Consider the following 14,036-nt stretch of genomic DNA (forward strand, 5'->3'; position numbering starts at 1 on the left):
AAAAAGTTCAAAAGGTAGGTGCGAATGTGCATTTTCGAGATTTGGTAAGCTGTGTTCTGATTGGTCAATTTCAAAGGTTACCTGACGCGACCTCCCATAAGGTTTTGTTAGACTCAGTAGTGGAGTGTAACGAAATACACAGAGACTAAGTTTACTTTGACTGTGTTCACTTAATGATTGTCGTTAATGCTTTTAAGTCTGTCAGCAAACGCTGAGATCGCAGATGTATACAAAGTGGTCAGAAACCATGTGACAAGCTGTGATACACAGATTTCTTCTATAACACGCTGGTACTTTACATCGAACTGTAAATGACTCTTTATCAAACCTTGGTCCCAAGACTAGAAAACAGGATGTAGAATTTCGAAACTCATGTTAAGATGATCGTAAGTGCCATATATTAACATTATGACATGAACCTATCTTAGCTTCGAAAATCTGGTTCCAGGCCTCTATTATAGACGTTGGGTGATTCATGATGACCGTTTCTTCGAAATGAATGTAGTATGTCTTTTTAGGCCACCAATGGTGTCAGCACAGAGGGCGCTATACCTCTATAGGTAACAATGAGTGGTTACAGTTTTACGATGATTTTACCAATATTCGAGCAATTCCACACCAGAAATGGGCCTCACGCATTGTACCCATATGGGGATTCGTACCTGAGTCTTCGGCGTGAAAGATTTACAAAGAAAGCACAGAGGGACAAGAACCCAATCGCCCCAGCGTGACTAGGTTTACACAGGTAATCCCAACTGTGTAGATCGGTGTTCTTGATGTTGAGTACTGGATTGTCTTATCTAGGCTCAAACATTTTTCAGACTGTCGCAAAATTACTGAAATATCGCTGAGTGCAACGTTAAAAAATAACAAAACCAAACCGGATCAGCGCCTTCTGCGAAATTAATCATGCATGCGCATCTAAAAGAGGAAACGCGGTAGCTAAAATACTGTCTGAGTCGAAGCAACTCGGTCGATCGTTTCAAGTACAATACGTTTTTCATTCATCCGCCATGCACGCAGTTTGAAATAAGCAGTTGTAATGTAAATGGACGTTTGTAACTAATATGATATGATATTTTGGGGGTTTTTTCTTGACAAAAAGGCGTTATTTTCAAACGGAGGATGTGATAAAATGCCGATTAATGTCTGGGAGACATGACCTTCCGCTCAGAGGACTCTTCGGCAAATGCTAATGTTACACCGCCACCGTATCTTTATAACCCTCGTGATTAACCTCATCTACGAAAACGCGGGATATATTTAACTCTCCGATACCGCAATCACGCGTTATTAACAAGCGATAGGTCAAGCTGAAGGTGACATTATCTACTGGGCAACATGTGCAGGAAGGCCTCGTAATCACATGAAACATGCATCGACGCATGCGTAGTGGAATAAGAGACTGGGCTGGGGTAGCATTTGAGCAAGGCGATTAAAAGCTCGACTGACATTTAGTTCAGAAGAGAATGTTATGCTTTTTAAGTATAGAAATGTAGAAGATGTAAAATACTATCCAAGTGGGGCCTCAAAACATTAATATCAAAGCCGAGGCAATCTACGACGCATGCGTAGTGGAATATAAGACTGGACTTTTGTCTATCGGGGTAGCGATTGAGTGAGGAGATTATAAAAGCTCGAATGGCGTTTAGTTGAAGAAAGAAAGCTATCATTTGTAGTGATATAAATATAAAAGATGAAAAATATAAACCAAGTTGAGCTTCACAGGATCATTAATATCAGGAGTGGCACAATCTACACTTGACAAGCATTCTAGACTTGAGCAGGACTCCTTTTCACTTTACTGTCCAGGGTCGTGGAGACGGTAATATAAATAAATAAATAAATAAATAAATAAATAAATAAATAAATAAATAAATAAATAAATAAATAAATAAATAAATAAATAAATAAATAAATAAATAAATAAATAAATAAATAAATAAATAAATAAATAAATAAATAAATAAATAAATAAATAAATAAATAAATAAATAAATAAATAAATAAATAGAAATGACCGATTTCATCCAGTATTTAACAAAGAGATTCTTGAAGAAAATATAATATGGTTTCGTTTTGACAATGGCAAAAACAGGTAAAGGTAGGCTGAGAGCAAGTCACGTTTTTTGGTTGGTAGTTTAACGCTCCACTCAGCTATATATTCCAGAATGTAAAAATATTCGAGTCCGGGCAAGATAATCCCGTGATCACCAACATGAGCATCGATCTGCACAATTTGGAAACGATGTGTCAGCCAAGACAACGAAGGTGAGTATCAAATCCCTTTAGTCGCTCTTACGACAAACGTGTGTTTCTGGAAGTCATTTTAACCCGGATTTTCAAGGGTTTTCAGAAATATCACTGTCACATGCTTGCTATGAACTGAAAGGTCAGTTCCAAAATTCTGTCCCATCGAGACACCATGTTCAGGACTAGCAGATCAGGGCAAGATTGTTTTATACCCTCCTTGCCGATGAGGGTAGCCAAGTGGTTAAAGCGTTCGCTCGTCTCGTCGGAGGTCCGGGTTTGATACCCCACATCTGGTGTTCACCGCCATGATATTACTGGAACATTCTAACCCCAACTCACTCGCTCACTTCATGTCTCAACTCACTAAACCACAGAAGTTCAAAACAGCTGAATTTGGAATGTGATCGCGAACAGATTAACTTTAATCTCATGAAAGACTCACGTGGTATATCAGAACTTATGTAAACAGAGGCGCGTATCTGAATAATCAGTAATGTTTTATAAAGGAAGGGCATATCAATTGAATTGGATCATATCTGCCGAATTGTAGATGATGCATAAGCGTTATACCTGGACTTTTCCAGCTGTCGTAGGACCAACTGCCAAAGCAAGGTAGGAGGGACTCATAGTCGGTGCTGGGGGTGGGGGGTTGGGGTGGTAAGAGTTGCATAGCGCGTGTGTAATGGTCAACAGCATGTAGTTAAAGGTCTGTCTGGATGAACAAAATGCAGACTTAAATTTTCACAAGAAATTTATTTTAGTTTATTTGGAGATTCAGAAACTTAAACGCATGGGAGATCTAGACTTGTTATATTTAAGCCTTGGGCTCCAGTATGACTGAAAAGGTTAGGGTTAAATGATATGGTTCCGGGCTTGTGAAGCAGACAAAGGTCCGTTCCAAAAGATATCTTAGCGCTAGCCACTAACAGTGCAAAGTTATATAAGGCAGGGTTATATAAGGCACGACATATTGTTGTATATGGCGCTACGAGTTACTCTCCTTGGACAAACTAGGATCCGACTAAGTTTGTTCGAACCCGAGATTCGTCCTGATAAACACATTTAGTCTGCCAGCACATGCCCATTCTCTCGCGTTTTAACAAAGTGCGTTATGTCTTTAAGATGTGGTACTAATATGTAGAACGTCAAATTAAACCCAAATCCAATATGCTATAAACTCTATGGCACAGTTGCAGATTTTTTACTGTAGCGAAAATGTATATCCTGCCTCGGGTAATTATAACATTCCGACAGTTTAGAAGCTTCAAGTCAGGTTTCCATAATTAAGATCTCACCGGTCAACTCAAACTGGATAGATCGCCAGCGGAACATAAGATTGCCTACAGTCGGCCTATATGTTATGTATACAGCCTTCGTTATCGCGGGACAAGTCGACCTTCTTGGAGAACACGGAAATATGCGAGCAGTGACGAATGATGCCGAGACGTCTTAACAAACCAATACACAAATATGACCGTCAGATTCATACATCTATACACTTTCCATTTATCAAGATGTTCCTGTTGACATAGGCTAAGACTCTGAATATATATAATTTTGAGAGTAACAAACAATCCCATATACAGTGAAAAAGAGCCTTAAGGAGATCACACATTCAGACCCTCAAGACTTGCTTAATTAAGGTCTTTACCATTGCTGACAGGGCAAGGCGGAAGGGAAAGTGATGTGGTCCAGACTGTGAGACAGACTGTTCTTGACATAGAATGGCATGGGGTGGCTTCAACCCTTGATAGAAACACGCTTTCATGTATCTATTTCTTCTGTACATCCATTCTCAAAGTGCATCTTACCATGTTATGTCAGTTATACACGGATCCTACACCAACACAAGTCTGCACGTGCAACATGTGGCCAGTGAGCATGCCTGATTGGTCAGCAATATCCTTGACCATCGGTTTATCTTTGTGATGGTTTCATATGATTATCAGAACCACATGGGCTTCTCATCAGCCCAACGCCCACACCCTCTTGTTCAGTGCTCAGTAATGAATTTAATGCGTGTCTGTTCTGTCGGCTCGTGATCTTGGACCGTATTACTCAATTTTTGATAGGGATGATAGACAAGTTTCATTGCTGTAACACGCAGCCGTCCATCAGCGTTGACTGATTAGCCTCCGTGTTAATTCAAGTAACACCCATTAGGGCATGAGGAATTATGACTCAAGCGTTTATATTTATAGAAACTTCTACCACAGCACATATTTAGCTTGAAACAAGAACCAAAGAATAGTGCGTTTGTAATTAACATAATGAGGAAATAGACACATAAATTTTATAAGACAATGAATATCTAATGCGAGTGGGTTGCACACCTTCTGTAGCAGTCTTCTAGCAATATAACGATATCAGTTTGATGGTTGCATAATGCCGCATTCATCATCGTTCCATCTGTATGGCCGCAGTATGTAATTAACCTAGTCTGGACCAAACAGTGCAACAGAAATTGGCTTTACTCATTGTACTCTTCAGAATGAACCTCAGCGCTCGGCATGACGGATTTATGATGCACTGGCTACGATATTACCGGGAAACACGACCCATTTTACTTCCTGTTCTGCAGTCGTTGAACACTCACGTCGACGTTGTCGCGTCATCGCGACCCCGGGTTCGATTCCCCGCATGACTACAATATGTGAAACCCATATATGGTGTCCCCGCCGTGATATTGCTGGAATATTGCTAAAAGAGGCTTAAAACCACATCCACTCACTCATTCATGGTGTGATGGCGACATGTCGCTCACAGGTACTTTGTCACGTAAAATGCTTACGTCAGTGTATATGTTCACCCTTTTCTCTCATAGTAGATGCAGTCTGTGATACGTTAAAGACCAAGGTAGATGATACTAGCGTTGACTTAGAAGATACTTTCATCTGTGTATATGATGCTGATATAAGACATTATAACTTACATAGGGAAGGTTTCCTCTAGCATCGAATACCTTTGATAACCATATTTTCGAGTGATCGACTACTGCACTATAGTCTTTATTGAAGGATACCAGAATATTCAATAACGTTACACGTCATTATAAAGTGTCGTGAAAAAGTCCTGTTGAATGCGTGCGTGAAGTAAGGAGACCGTGTGTACTTGGATTGTAGGGATATCGTAGGTCAGTATGCAACAGACAGTTAAAACAAACTGATAGCCAAAAAACCCTACCCATGCATATTCAAACAAAAATATATACATAGAACAAGTATATACATGTATTAAGTAACAATCTGTTTTAAACCTGTAACTAACGATATCTATACAACGTTCCAGTCCTAGCTACTGTGTAACGTTACCCGGGCAGGAAGTGATTGTATAATCTGCTGTTACGCAGGTACAACTTACGTCAGCATTGATATCTGTATTGATGTCGACGGTAGTGTGATTGTACATCAACGACGGAAAGCATCTCCGATGTTTATGCAACGATCCAACGATTCAAACATGATGGTATTCGCTGGCATTTAAATGTTGGCCATACTTAAAACATCTCTCTCTCTCTCTCTCTCTCTCTCTCTCTCTCTCTCTCTCTCTCTCTCTCTCTCTCTTTGTTGTCTTTGATATTGCTGAATTTTTTTACAAAAGCTGCTCAATAACTTTAGAGACTTGCTGAGGCCCTCCCTTGATGCCTAATCTCAAAAGGACCATTGACTCGTCCTCAAAGAAGCATCGCACAAGCATCGCAACCTGTCCACGTATACATACATGTATATATATACCACCCAATTTGCAACGCATAACTAGCCAGACAAGCCAATGGTCTTGGTGGGTCTCGTGGTTCCGTGAATTTACGAGATTTCAAAACCTCGGTACAGCATGCCTGTTGCTATAAATGGATATAATCACTCAGATTAGCTGCCAGTCTTGGACATCAATGACCATTATCCTCTTCCGTGCCTTCTCGGACAGCACACGCCTATAATGACGTCACGAATGAACAATGGCTACATATCGACAGGGTCGTCACACGAGGCTATTATCACTCTCTTCTGACCGTATATATATATATTGACTGGGTAACGCTAATTGACAAGCCTTGTTCTGTGCGCTATAAACGTCGTGTGTCGTTTGCGTCGTCACGATCACCTAGTCATAATGACTGACACGTGGGAAGTGCTTCCTTTGAACAGGTGTGTAAATAACAAACAACCGTCATTACCTGCCATTTAACCGATATTGGCATGAAATAGGCCAATCAACAGATAATTATTATGTAACAACTATTGGATTATCTTCAGTTGTGTTAACACATGTCAGGCACATAAAAAATTGGCCACGGCATATTCTTTAACAGGACAAGGTGGATATTGAGTTCCAGAGAATTTAGGATCATGGTTGGACTGTAAAATGACAAAATCGAGGGCCGGAAGGGACAAATGGTAACCTGAATGTTTATTCCATACGGTAAGATGTATTTCTGGTCAAACATAAACAGACTAGTCTTAATACAGAACGTTTCCTGCGGACGTGAAGGGGGAATCTTGAGTGAATTTATTAGTAAACCTTTACTGGAGAAAACGTAACTTATGCAACTTGCAAATTAGTTTGTTCAAAGAATTTTGGCATTTCATATTGATACGTATAATGCACTCCGAATAGACGTAAATGTCACATACATGCATCTCTCTCTCTCTCTCTCTCTCTCTCTCTCTCTCTCTCTCTCTCTCTTACACGCACACACACACACGCACACACACAAGGTAGTTAATTCACTAAGGGCGTCTTCATAAACAGACCATGCATGTTTTTCTTTCGTAACCATTATTTTCATAGAAAAAAGCTAAACGATTCTCGATAGTACAGTTCTCGTACAGACATAATAGTATAATCAGCAGTTTCAGACCCCTGCGGAAACACGTCTAAAGGAGGCTAGTTTATCCCAAAACGTATAAACAACGTCTGTTAGACGTTTGTGTGACGTTTCGAGTTTACGTTTTTGTGACGTTACGTGATATGTTTTCGTAACGCCGGAATACATTTCAAAAGAACGTTTTAAGAACGTTTTATCATGTTTTATCAATCATTGTCCCTGCGTGTATATGCGAATGTTGCGTTATGCTTCCTGAAGGAATAATTCTGTAAACTACGCATGTTTCTAGAAAATAAAGCCTGGATCAAAGAAGCTGTGGTTGGATCCGAGTTTACATCATCTCACAATTACGTGTGGAAGAATTAAGATGGCCGTATTACGATACATCCAAAATCGCAATTATATACGATACCGCTTGTGGTATTGGATGCTTGAGTGTATGTAAACACGGAGAGGACATAGGTGCGTAGATTTGGTATTCGTTTCTGACAAGCAACATGTGACTTTTGGCATACTGCACCCAGGAATGATACAAAATATATCTGTGGTTGCGTATGGCTAGGTCGGGTTGCGTATGGCTAGGTCGGGTTGCGTATGGCTAGGTCTGGTATGGCTAGGTCGGGTTGCGTATGGCTAGGTCGGAAGGTGGATGGGGCGTAGCGTCATACCAACAGACGCCAAAATATGGCACTTCACTTGTTACTACCCTCACGCACTCTCTCACTCGCGATAGAAACAAATGTATTAGACAAACTCAGTTGAGGATATTGGTATTGTGATGATTGATATTTCATCAGTGTGTCAAACAAACCATTATTCATACTGTCAAAATTTACATATATCCCTAACTATTTTTCTCAAGTACATATCTAGGTATTGTTTAGTTATTTGATAAACTCAAAGCAAATGGAAGCGGAATAGGATATTTACTAGAGTGGTTGAATTTAGAAATGCGCTTCACACATGGTACCCATGTGGGGAATCGAACCCAGGCGCGAACGCGTTTACTACTTGACTTACCCACAGCCCAGCATATCAAGTTGAAACAATGTACTATATTGTCCGGATGTGTCAAAAACTCAGAAAGATTTATTCCTGCTGTCTTCTATTAGCGCATGATGTGTTTTATTATTTTATTATTACAAGATATTGTTACAACTATCGCCACAGTTAGCTATATTTTTTTATTGAGATACTGACACTTTTGTAACATTTCACCGATATGCACTGTTGTAAATACGTTAATTATCAAGTAATATGTAATTTTGTAACCGATAAGGCATTATTCAGGTTATGAAGTCTATCGTATCTGAACACATATCCAGAAATACCATCGTACATGTTATATATCTTGTGTGCCAGAATTTCATTTCTCTGCTGAATTGGTAAGAAGATCACGTGATAAAAAGAATGGCTGCGATTGGCTATCGATGTCAACATTAAATCTGGGTGAGAAAATGGCAGACGAGAGATGAACTTGTGCATATATTTGGCTAAACTACCGTTTTGACAGATGCCACGGTTTTTAGGATATACTCTCATCATGACACCATAAACAGGTAAGACGTGCTATGAAGCGAAAAATGCACAAGCAGCAAGTGCGAGACGCGGTGCGTTGGGAGTGGGAGACGTTGAAACTGGGGCGCTTCGCTTATCCATGTTGGAATATCAGTCAGTCAGTCCTTCCATCTAATTATACATGTTGTGGGCAGATGAGAGCATTGGAATACCCACACACCTTGGCAATAACATACCGTTAGCGAAAACGGTGTTGCTTAGTCTGACGAAGCAGTAAACGATCAACCCATGCAATGAACGTGTCATGTGCATGTTTCGCTTCAGCTGTTAACTTCTGACGGTCCATCTTTTCAATACGTCTCTCCGGCTGAGAACAGCAAGATCTCAAAATAAAATCATTACAAACATCTTGTGTAGTGACTGTCTGTATTCGCCAAGACCATGAGAAGCGTTATTAAACGTAACGAGCGATATGCGTTTCATTTCAGATAAACTGATGTTTCAAAACATGACAGAATTAAATTTAAAGCACGGTTAGTTTACTGAAAATGACTGACAAGTTAATAAGGACTACTTTAGATTAGATAGACTAAACAAGGAATCGGGCTCAAGGATGTTTCAACGCAAAGTATCGTAGTAATTGCTCCAATTATGATCTGTTCTGTCCATGTGAGCAATGGAAGTTTGCATGCTTTTCTTTCTTCCTAATCTTATCTGTGATACAAACAGTAAGAGAGCAAGGTAATATTGCTTTTCTGATCGATTTGATGAAAATCTGAATACTAGTCATAGTATATTTTGCAATTGTCATTCGTTGTGATGATAGTAATGGCATAGTCAAATAAATATGGACTGATACATCTTTTGGAATAAATCCGATGTTTCTTGGAAAATGTAGTATTATTTGTGCTGGTGTTATCAGTAACATGCATCAGCAATGCTAAGCTATTAACATGATAAACTATGAAGATGTATGTGGTATGTAATTCAGACTGTCCATGTTCCTAACATGTATGATAGACCAGTTAATGACATAATAATGGCTTGATTATGATAATTGATCACTCATCCATCTGAACATACTGAACTCTTCTTTGTTGTCTATCACCAGGAAACACAAGCTATGATCAACAGCAAGCTGTAGGCGCCTACATCAGTGTCATTTTAGTATATTGTACTAACCATTACTGCTTTGAATACGCTGCTCCATTATCAATGATTAGAAGTTATAGAACTTCACTCGGTGCAGTGGTGTAACCTATTGGTTAAAGCATGCTGTCACTGTTTAGGCGTCATCATGACTCCCTGATGTTATGAGAGGGAGTCATGGACCTGTTTTTTAGAGTCAACCACAGTATGGAACTTATTTCAAGACATCAACTGTGATAGTTAAATTATGACAAAAAAACCAATGTAAATCAGGTCATCAGCCCTGAACAGTTAACGAGCAAACAATAAACTAAGTAGTCTTAAACAACAGCTAATTACAAGCTTAGATTATCTGAACTTAGGGCCCAGTAGCATTGCGTCAACAATGATGCAAGCTTTTAGAGTCACTGCATATATGAGAAAATGTGTGCGTCAGTCACATAGGTTTTCTGCATCAGGACAAACACCATACTCTAATCATGCTGAACACTCAGGTTCGATTCCCCACGTGGGTACAGTGTGTGAAGCCCATTTCTGGAGCCCTTGTCTTGATATTGTTCGAGTATTGCTAAAGAGCGGCATAAAACCGTACTCACTCACTTCCCACAAGTTTTATTTGATTTGGAATTATGAAAATAACAATGAGCTGAAGATGATACATGGTATTTTCAGTGGCAGATAGTTGTATTCCAGGAACCCCAACCTGATTCCAGCATCCGTGAGAACATCTTTGAAAACTGTAAAGAACCCTAAGCTACATGAGGTTTCCTGCATGATATCTGAATCTGGACACCCTGTAAATTTTTAACTTTTAACATTAGGCTATGTATGACAGGGACCTGTTGAAGTGATGAAGAATGGCTCTTCAGTAACTCAACTTTGCTTACTGGGATGTAAACAAATGTTAATTTTCTTGTTTGGTATATGCTGATTAAAACTTATTATTCCCAATGCAAGTGGGTACTTTGCATGACAAAGGTTAGATTGGTTAATGGCTGTTATCTCTGATGAATTGATTTACAAAGATAGGAAACAGAATTTAGCATTCATGTTTTGCTTGTGTCATGATCTCCCACTGGTCACAGATACTGTCACACTGCATGCTATTGGATTTTCATGTTTATGTATATCATCTATTATGTCAGCATTATCAGATAAGACAGACCTTTAACAGTCTTTGTTGCCATGGTATTTCATGTAGATATATGCGCTCTATTGGGTGCATAAACGTGGGAGCTTACTACAGAAATATGGTATATACCGTAGATATTTTTGTGATTATCAAGGGTTATGACTGGTAAATACTGACACCCCACATAGTCTCTGGTTTTGTGACCAGCCCTTATATGGGACCCTCACACTAGACCCTTTTTATTGTTTTTCTTCATTTGCACCACAGGTTTTATTACCTACCTGGCATTACCTGTATTCATTGCCACCAGCGTGAGCATAACTTTGTTGTGCTTCTCTATAGGAACACCAGTCATTATCTTCTTTTGAATGAGAGCTTATACTGACTTGACTGGTGTTACTGTAGTGGGGAGGGGGCATCAGGTGAGACTGTTGGGAAAGGGGAAGGTGTGGATGTCGTCATGGTCATGAGCATGAATGATGAAGTGAAGTTTAAGATGGGGATCAACCATAAATGGATAGTTTGAATATATACTGTTAAAAAAAGGAAGGGGATATTGGATTTACAAGATTGATAAAATGCAAATGATGAAGCCAAGGAGGAAACGGACGATGGAGAAACGTTCATTGAAAATGTCACAGTGTATTCCATTCCTTTTGAAATGTTTCATCTGCATATTACTTTTTCTCATATGCATTGGCATTGGATCATGGTATGCTTGCAAAATGGAACATCCCCTGTTTTTTTCTTAATGGTATATATTTGGGGGTCAGCACATTATAATACAGATGCAAGACCCTGGTTTACCAATGTTTGGATGTTCTTACATAACAAGAAAAGGCAACGGCTCCATCAGAGATTTTAATATACTTTGTTATGATACTCAGCTTCTACTCAACCTATCAAATTTATGGAACATTAACCTTCATTCTTTCTGCCTGGCACTTTGCATTAACATCATAAAGGGAAGAGCTGGTCAGCTCAGAGTCAGGAAACTATTTGCTATCCATACTAAACCACAGCATTGTATCGGAGTTGGCTAGCACTACAACTGGCATTAGTGCTAACCATCACAACCACACACATACATTCACATCTGGTTCACTTCTTAAGTGGAGTCCTCAAGAATGAAACTTTGAACCCTATTTTTATATATCATCCTCTGTAACCCAACATGCTTTTTAAATCAGAGTGATTCAGACAGTGTGTGGTTTTTCTGTTAAAAAAATATACTTACAGAAGATCTTTTATTAAAGCATTGTTGTTGAAGCCACGGTAGCTGAGTGGGTTAAGCTGACTTTATGTGCTGGTGATCAGGTACCTGACTGAGGTGTGAGTTCAAATCCCTGATGGGACTCAACACAATAAAAAGCACAAGAATCTACACTTTACTGAGAAAAGGTTAATCCCATATATAATGTGTTACATTTGACCACTTTCTAATCATTCTAATGGCATTGTCTATTTATTGTTGTACATTTAGCAGCCATCTTTGCATTTATCATTACTAAGCGTTAATAAAGAAAATATTAATTTTAGAAACCATTATCTGCTCTTGTTTGCACATGACTGGAACTTCACCACAAATATGACAGCGCACAGGTGTGTGCAGATGTACTCTATTTTATTTTCTTCAATGAGAGTATTTGATTGCCATGTAACTTTGCTGAGGGGACATTTTGTATGATATGTTTCATGACTGAAGAATGAGGACAATACTCTATTGAGTTTATGGAAATATTCCTGCTGTCTATTTGTGTCAGTTCTCATGCTGATTGCATTAATCATATTAATATTATTTATTATTTGTTATTTATTTTAATATTTGCCTTACACTTGATAGTGTTAGAAATTTTGAATATTATTGCAACACAAGTGTTTTTCTATACCTTAGCACATAAATCTGAGGACCTTCCAAATAAAGTTTTTAAAGTGTAAATTTCCAGATACAGATGAGTTTGTGTATCAGTGTATACCATATAGTTTGAGTCACAGAGTGGTCAGATGGGGGTTAGCCAGTGATCAAAGGGTGTTATGAATATAATTAAGTTGTCAGAGTTGGAAATCACTGAAAGTATGTTTTCCCTAGACGAGTACGGAAGTAATGAATAGTGGCAAGCCTTTGCATACTACCACCTTTGCCATAAGGATCCTATCATGTACCCAAAGAGATTGACAAGGTTTGGTAATATGTGATGTTACTTGACTAACTTGCCTCTGCTTTCTATGAACACCTATTTGCTATTGTATAAGTAAACATTTGGTATCAGTTGATCTCTTTGTTTCTCACCTGTGGCAAACACTTATCAGTTGTATGTCTGTTTGACAGAAATGTCAACATGGCCACAGGGTAGATTATCTGATCTCGAAAGGAATTAATATGCAGTTTTTGTCATACTGTTGAGTTGGACACTATCTTTCCTACAATATATTGTTATTCAATTGATGCTGTATACTAATACTACCAGATGTCATGGCAACATAACCACTGTAATATGAAAGATTTGTATATTCTTAAACTTCTTTTGAGTCATTTTCATTTTACTTCCTGGTAATGCATCTAGCCTTTCTTGAAACTTTGGAACTTTGTGTAAATGATAAATTGCCATACTTAGCGTCATGTTTATAATGACAAGAAATCAACAATTTTGCAAAGACATTTCTATTATATACAGGCCCCCCTAAGTAATTGAAGGAATTACAGCAAATTTGAAGGAACTGCATCTCAAATGTAAACAAACGCAGCCCACTCGCGAAACAATTGCAGCGATATCGGTAGTTTAGCGGTAATAACAGAAACACATCAGCCCTATCGGAAGCAATGTCGGTAATACTGGAAACACGATCGGCCATCTTCGGAGATTTTTCGGTCGCGAGCGGAAACTCACGCAGCAAAACATGGCGTCGTTGGAACAAGCACCCGTCTCGGTGAGATTTGTTTTTAGTTCCTACTATTACATTTTTACACTTATCCATCTTTGACCACCCGTGTTGAATGCGTTTAGGTATGAGGTGTTGTCGGGGCAATAGCTTATGTTTTTAGGAAAAGATAGTCACTCTAGGAGAGTGTCACAAGTCATGCCCCTGGAGATTGTTTACATCTGAACATCGAAGTCGTGCCGATGATTACGAACATCACGAACGTGCGCCATGAAGAAG

The 14,036-nt window shown here is 38.9% G+C and overlaps 1 protein-coding gene across 5 annotated transcripts in view; it reads left to right on the top strand.

Annotated features, from left to right (window-relative positions):
- The first annotated feature begins 8,481 nt into the window (after positions 1-8,481).
- Positions 8,482-14,036, top strand: part of LOC137293841 (1-phosphatidylinositol 4,5-bisphosphate phosphodiesterase beta-4-like) — a 92,375-nt gene continuing 86,820 nt past the window's right edge. For 3 of the 5 annotated variants that reach the window (XM_067824609.1, XM_067824610.1, XM_067824611.1), the window contains exon 1: positions 8,520-8,637. The gene's annotated coding sequence lies outside the window, so the exon portion shown is untranslated. Of the gene's footprint in view, positions 8,638-14,036 lie in introns of all 5 variants that reach the window. The other 2 variants (XM_067824612.1, XM_067824613.1) reach the window with 2 other exon arrangements.

Source organism: Haliotis asinina, chromosome 8 (assembly GCF_037392515.1).
Source record: "Haliotis asinina isolate JCU_RB_2024 chromosome 8, JCU_Hal_asi_v2, whole genome shotgun sequence".
NCBI lineage: Eukaryota > Metazoa > Mollusca > Gastropoda > Lepetellida > Haliotidae > Haliotis > Haliotis asinina.